The following is a 7,994-nucleotide window of genomic DNA, read 5'->3' as shown; positions in this document are numbered from 1 at the left end:
TAAGAAAAAGTCCCATATCTAGTGCTAGGGGCAGCAGGGGAGTACTTGTAGGAAGATTAGTTAAGCTCCTTAGGAATTGGTTTTCTACAGATGTCAAGGCACGTTAAATATACTAATTAGGAGTATACCAATTTAACCATGTTAAAAGGGGGAGCACAGGCACTTTACTACTGGTTAGCAGGGGTAAAATGCACTGAAATCTAAAGCCAGCAAAAATATAGGGTGCGCGGTGACCATGTAGGAAAAGGGGAATTTCCTAGTCCTCTCACACTTTTCATTTGCACACTCTTTTCATTCCATCCTCTGAAACTCAACTATCTCTATCCTCCCCACTTCCCTCATGCTCAACACACCCACTGCTCTTCCTGAAAGTCACCTCACTATCATCTCTCATACACTACATTCTCACACGCCGATTTGACATAACTTTTAACCTCCCTTTCATGCCCTTCTCACAAAGGTCCTCTTTTTGGTCTCACACACTCTTCTTTCCATCCCATTTTCAGTCACACGCACTCTTATACCCTCACTTCTCAATGAAATGCTCTTCTCATAAATACATGCGACAATTCCATTTCCTCCTTTCTCCTTTTTTTCGCAAACCTCATTTGCCCTTCTCACACACTTACCTCCCATACACTCCCTTGTCTTGCTCATACCATTCTCTTTCTCATCTCCCGCTTCTCACAAGCATTTTTTGTTTTTTGCTCTCTCCTTTATACAAATGAGAACCCTTAAGGGTGATTGTGTTTTTATGTTCCTTATCGCCAGTTTGAATGTTAAATGATAATTTTCTTATATTACGCTGGTGAAAACAAAGCTGTGACAACACTGGCTTAGATGCCCTGGCTTAGATGCCCTGCTGAAGAAACAAATACTATGCAGGATTGTAGACTTAAAGCAGTGATGAACTGAAGATGAAACATGGATATTCAGTTGGGAAATTGGAACAAAATGAAAGTTTGGGGCCATGTACAAAATACTAGATTAGTGTTTGTTTCTTTGGTTTTTCACAGATTGAGAAGGAATCGTTACATAGGTTATTGTTATTTGGAACAGCCCACCCACAGCCTACGTAACAATATCATATACAACAGTAGACTCGAATCAGGTGGGAGACTCACGATTTTTAAGCAAAAAAAATGCTTTCTTTTGGTTTTCTCCCACCTAAAATTGCCTCTGCTGAAATAGAAAGTCAGTGAGAGAAATACACTCTCCCAATTATTTTGTTTAACTCTCCCACTTTCCTCTTCTAAAATGTTGACATGGGTACAATGTTCTAGACAGGCACGCAGATTCTTACCTTTTCAAAAATTCAGTGTACGTGAACCAGGCACTGTCAGCCCTGACAAGTTTCCTAGGTCCATGTGTGATGGGGGAACAACCTTTACAACGCAACTTTTACAACGCACTACACTTACAACGCAATTTTTACAACGCAACATCCACTACAACGCATTCCATTACATCGCATGACACTACAACGCATTTTTAAAAACTACCTTTACAACGCATTCCATTACATCGCATACTACCTTTACAACGCATACCATTACAACGCATACTATTATACTACACTATCCAACACTTACCCTACTGTTGCACCCCCTGGAGTTAGAATAGTAATTTTTACCCCTATACTATCCAACACTTACCCTACTGTTGCACCCCCTGGAGTTAGAATAGTAATTTTTACCCCTATGCTATTCAACACTTACCCTACTGTTGCACCCCCTGGAGTTAGAATAGTAATTTTTACCCCTATACTATCCAACACTTACCCTACTGTTGCACCCCCTGGAGTTAGAATAGTAATTTTTACCCCTATACTATCCAACACTTACTCTACTGTTGCACCCTCTGGAGTTAGAATAGTAATTTTTACCCCTATACTATCCAACACTTACTCTACTGTTGCACCCCCTGGAGTTAGAATAGTAATTTGTACCCCTATACTATCCAACACTTACCCTACTGTTGCACCCCCTGGAGTTAGAATAGTAATTTTTACCCCTATACTATCCAACACTTACCCTACTGTTGCACCCCCTGGAGTTAGAATAGTATTTTTTACCCCTATACTATCCAACACTTTCCCTACTGTTGCACCCCCTGGAGTTAGAATAGTAATTTTTACCCCTATACTATCCAACACTTACCCTACTGTTGCACCCCCTGGAGTTAGAATAGTAATTTTTACCCCTATACTATCCAACACTTACCCTACTGTTGCACCCCCTGGAGTTAGAATAGTAATTTTTACCCCTATACTATCCAACACTTACCCTACTGTTGCACCCCCTGGAGTTAGAATAGTAATTTTTACCCCTGTACTATTCAATACTTACCTTAAATGCAATGTAATATTATGCGTTGTAATGGTATGCGTTGTAAAGGTAGTATGCGATATAATGGAATGCGTTGTAAAGGTAGTTTTTAAAAATGCGTTGTAGTGTCATGCGATGTAATGGAATGCGTTGTAGTGGATGTTGCGTTGTAAAAATTGCGTTGTAAGTGCATGCGTTGTAAAAGTATGCGTTGTAACGTCATACATCTGTGTGATGTGTTGTGTGCCCCATGCCAGCTTTTCTTTTAATTCTAGGTCTGTAGTCTTGGTTGTGCCATTATAAAATAGGACTACAAAAACATGGTTTGGAGCAACGGACAGACCTGGGGATCTTTGCATCTATTTTCAGTGCAGTCTCAGCTCAGTGCTGCACCTGCTCGAAATGTTGAGGGCTGACGCTGTTTTAAATACGGAGGGGCAGATTTACAAGTCCCTTGCACCACTTTTGCGTCACTTTTCCCATGTTAGGAATGACGCAAAAGTGGCACACGGGCATTGTAAATAAGCCCCGGAATAAAAAATTAGGCTAGCATTCGCGCCAAGAATTTTCAATTCTATTAAGGACACGGAGGCGAGGATTATGCTTCTCTTTCATTTACTGCAAACAAACAGTAGCCAATGAGAATCATCATAACATATAACACAACATTCCCAGAATGCTTAGTGTAAGGAAAAACAATAACCATAGGGACTAGCTCTATATAACAGTCCTCAAACCGGCACACGTCCTCTTTCTTTGCCCAACGATCAGAGTCCAAGTCTATTAGCATAAGTCCGAGAAACAACGGTAAAACATCCAAACCACTCCAGGGTGCTGGAACCACAGGAAACGTAGAACTGGAAAGTGAAGATCATGGAGCCAACTCCTCCGAGGACCACACCATGGTCTAATCTCCTGTCTGATCAGCGCCTGAAACAGAATTATCATACTCGTAATACTTGTCATTGACTGATAAATCAGGGTGGGTAACATAACATTATGAAACATAACAATTAATCTGTTGTCCCTGGGTGGGATAATCCTCGCCTCCGAGTCCTTAATAGAATTGTAAATTCTTGGCGCGAATGCAAGCTAATTTTTTATTCTATTACAGGACCGGAGGCTTCAGATTTTGCTAGTTTAACGCTTATGTAACACCACAGAGGCTACATCGCCCACAGGTTTATAATAAAACTGCTTGAAAGTAGAACTGGAAGACCAGTCGGCAGCTTTCATGAGATCATGTATACTGGTACCCAGCATGAATGACTTGGAAGCCATAGCACCTCTCACTGAATGTGCACCAAACAAATTAACATCAATGCCTGCTTCTGACATAACAAATCTCAGCCATTTGGCAATAGTAGTAGAAGTAACAGGTTTAAACGGTTTCTGTAAGGCAATAAGTAACCTGGAACAACCAGAAGGGCGAAGTGATCGTGTATAATCCTCATATATCTTAAGACATTTGACCACACAAAGTTTTTCATTCAAAGGAAACGCATTGTAATCTATAGACCTAGAAAACGTTTTGGTACGAGCAGTGATAACAAAGGACACTCCTTCAGGAGAAAAAATCCTACCCTCTAAATCAAGCACTCTAACATCCGACACCCTGCGGCAGGAGGATAAACATAACAACATGGCTATCTTAGCTGACAATTGTTTACGAGATAATCATTCATTATTAGGCCATGCATCAAACAGATTCAAAACTTTTGAAACATCCCACAAGGAAGTATACTTAGCCTTAGGTGGATTGGAGACGCAAATTCCTTTCAAAAGCTTGCATACCACCGTATGCATGACCACCGGCCTGCCATCCAGTTGTGAATGCCCTGCTGAAATTGCTGAACGAAAATTATTCACTGATCTGTAAAATAAACCTTCGGCGGCCTTTTGAGATAGAAAGTTCAATATGTGAGATATCTGCTTCCACGGGATCCAGATGTTTCTCCAAGCACCAACCCAACCAAGCCTTCCAGGCAGACCCGTATCTCTTTCTAGTAGAAGGAGCCCAAGCTTGTTGAATGAAACTGGAAGCTTGCGCCGAAATTCCTGGCAACGACCACTGTTGCTGGAAAGCCTCCAGGCCATCAGGGACAGCTGGCCCGCTAGAACTAGCGGGTGGAGCTCTCCCGGAGGGTCCTGGATCATCCGAGGGAAGCAAGGGAGGCAAAGCGGGCAGTCGCATGCCATTTCCAGGAGAATTGGGAACCACGATCTCCAAATCGGAGTAATCAGCACAATCTCCGCTCCTTGCCAAGAAACTTGATTCGCCACCCTGGGTATCAGAACAAAGGGGGGAAATGTGTAATGAAGATTCAGGGACCAATCCTGAGTGAATGCATCCGTTGCCCTCGCCAAGGGGTCCGGCCTCCAGCTGAAGAACGCCTCCAACTGAAAGTTCAGTCTGGAGGCAAAAAGATCCGTGTGGAAGGGGCCCCACAGAGACTGGATCTGATGAAACAGAGATGGATGAAGCTTCCAATTGCTGTAATCCTTCAAATGGTGTGAGTGCCAATCCGCCACCCCATTGTCTCGCCCCCGAAAGTATTCCGCAATCACCGATATCTGATGTGCTAGGCAATAATGCCAAAAGTCTTTAGCGATCTCCGCCAACATCGGGGATCTGGTACCCCCCAGCTTGTTGATATAGCGTACAGCTGAAATGTTGTCCATTCGCAACAGAATACAGCATGAAACCTTCCTGGGGAAGAGGGTGCGAATCGCAAACGAGCCCGCCAGGAGCTCGAGATAATTGATATGAAGTTCCAACTCCTGGAGAGACCACCTGCCCCCCGTAGTTACTTCCCCGCAGCGGGCTCCCCAGCCCGACCTGCTGGCATCCGACTCTATGATCACCTCGGGTGAGATCCGAAAATCGCCCGACCGTTCCATGCCTCCACATGGTTCAACCACCATTGAATCTCCACTCGGGCTTCCTCCGTGAGTGGGACGAGGTCTGAATAAGAGAGGCCCCTCTGGAGATGTATGATCCTTAGGCGATGTAGGGCGCGATAGTGCAAAGTGCCCGGGAATATCGCTTGTATGGATGATGCTAATAGGCCCACCAGATGAGCGATCGCCCTCAATGACATCACTTGACTGTCCAGAGTCTTTCTCAATTCCTTCTTCAGGTCCCTGATCTTCTGTTTGGGCAGAAGCAATTGTGCTGACTGCGTATTGATCACAAATCCAAGGAACTCCAGGGATTGCGTAGGAATGAGTACCGACTTATCCTTGTTCACTACAAAGCCTACACTCTCTAATAGCGTCATCGCTAGCTGCAGGTGAAGGGATGCTAGGTGCGCCGAGGGAGCCATAATCAGGATATCGTCGAGATAGATTATGAGACGTATACCCTGCTCCCGGAGATGCGCCACCACCGGCTTCATGAGTTTGGTGAAACACCACGGAGCCGAGGAAAGACCAAAAGGTAGGGCCAAATATTCCAGGCGCCTGCGGCGCCACTGAAATTGTAGAAATCTGCGATGGGCAGGAAAAACGGGCACCGTAAGGTATGCGTCCTTGAGGTCGAGGCAGACTAGCCAGTCTGCCTACCTCAAGAGATCTGCCAGAAGATGGATACCCTCCATCTTGAAGTGACGGTAAAGAACAAAGGAATTGAACCCCTTCAGGTTGAGAACCAGCCGAAAACCTCCACCCCTCTTTTGTACGAGGAACACGGTGCTGCAGAAACCCACAGGACCGTCTTCCTCGCAATAGGTTACCGCACGCTTCTGCAGCAGCTCGTCTAATTCTTGATCTATAAAATGCACGTCTTGTTGGGAAAAATGTAGAGGAGTGGGAGGAAACTCTTGAAAAGGAGTTTGATAAAAGTCTATGTGAAAACCTTGCACTGGTTGAAGAACCCAAGCGTCCTGAGTAATGGCCTGCCAATTGTGAAGGAAATGGCGAATCCGAACCCCCAGAGGATAAACAGACAAAGGCATTGGGCTTACCTGATGTAATTTGAGGGCGGGAGTTTCCTCTCTGGCCACCGCGGTGGAACCCACGACGGTTGGATCGTCTCGTGGGATAGAAGGTTCCGCCTCTGGTTGAATGCTGAAAGTCTCCGCGGCCTCAGCCGTATCCACCTCTCGCGGGACCCTGGTGGTACTGGCGGCCTGGCGAGCAGTCCCTGCCTCGCCCGGCCCTTCCAAAAAGGCCATTAGTGAATACCCTTTTGATATTTGATTGGGCCTTGTCTAAGCTAGTGAAAGTCCCTACGTATTTGGAGTCGTCTTTCACAAACCGATCCCCGAAGAGCAAGCCGTCCGCCAGGGGACCCGGTTCAGCCCCAGCCAATTCAGTCAGGTTAGTGTCCATGCGCATAAGGAGGGATTTCCTGCGCTCGGCTGAAATGGCGCAATTTGCATTGCCCAAAAAACAGATAGCGCGTTGGGTCCAACCTGCGAGGATGTCAGGGTCAATCAATGCTCCAGACTCTTTGGCTTTCAGAGCCATCGCCAAGATCTTAGACAACGGGCCGATGGTGTCTAATAATTTATCTTGGCATCCGCGCCAAGCGTGACCGATGCCTTTCTTAGGATCCTTCTGGAACTTTTTCAAGGAAGCTAACATGTTAGGGTCGATATCCGGGGTCTCTGCGACTTTGTCCGGAACATCTGGACGTGGGCATTCTGATCTTAGGCGATTCCTGACATCTCCGTCGTAACTACGACTTAAGTTTTGATGGATGTAGTCCGCCACCTCCGGCGGAGGAGCCCAATCAGAAGACCTAGGATGCACGAAATCTTGTGGATTGAAGTCAAAGGGGGTAGAAGGCTGATAGACTGGAGGAGACTGGGAGCGTACCACCGACTTCTTGGCTTTCAGGGGATCAGTCAAGGGGGAGCCACCCTAGTGCAAAAACACTTTTAAAAGTATGAACAAATATGCTCCTCAGCAAAGCTGTAGTCAGAAAACCCCTAGGGCACTCAGAGCCTCAAACTGTTCTACCAGCCTAAACACAGCTGGGGGCCTGCCACTATTATACAGCCTGGGAAAGGCGTCTGGCGAAGGGAACTGAGTTGGGACAACCTGTAGCTCCGGCACTGAAGGAAGAAGCGCGCGAAGCGAGGAGGAAACGAAGTAGGCGTCGCGTAGCCCAAAAGGAGCCCAATTGGGCTACGCCACGCAAGGCTCAGTAAAACAATGCGGGCTTGAATGAGGGAAAGCACCGCCCGCCGCCGGTAACGCGGCGAAATTGACCAGGCACAAAGGAGACAGCGATCGGAAGGTGAGGGGCGCTAGATACGCGGAACCGGCACCTTCCGATCGACCGCTGAGACGCGTGAGCACAGTGCGCTGCCAAGAGGCAAACGAGCGCGTGAGATTCAAATCACAAGCAAAGTGACATAGAATACACAAGAAAGGCTGCAAACGTCATGCTAAAGCACAAACCAAACGAGCAAGAGACAAAGCAAGATAAAAATCGAGCACTTATCTCTGTGAGTAGCAGCAAAGAAAGAGGAGGTGTAATATAGAGCTAGTCTCTATGGTTATTGTTTTTCCTTACACTAAGCATTCTGGGAATGTTGTGTTATATGTTATGATGATTCTCATTGGCTGCTGTTTGTTTGCAGTAAATAAAAGAGAAGCATAATCTGAAGCCTCCAGTCCTGTAATAAAATTCAAAATTTGCGAACATACGTGACAAGA

The sequence above is a fragment of the Triturus cristatus genome, chromosome 1_2 (assembly GCF_964204655.1).
Source record: "Triturus cristatus chromosome 1_2, aTriCri1.1, whole genome shotgun sequence".
Classification (NCBI taxonomy): domain Eukaryota; kingdom Metazoa; phylum Chordata; class Amphibia; order Caudata; family Salamandridae; genus Triturus; species Triturus cristatus.
This window is presented reverse-complemented; position numbering follows the sequence as displayed.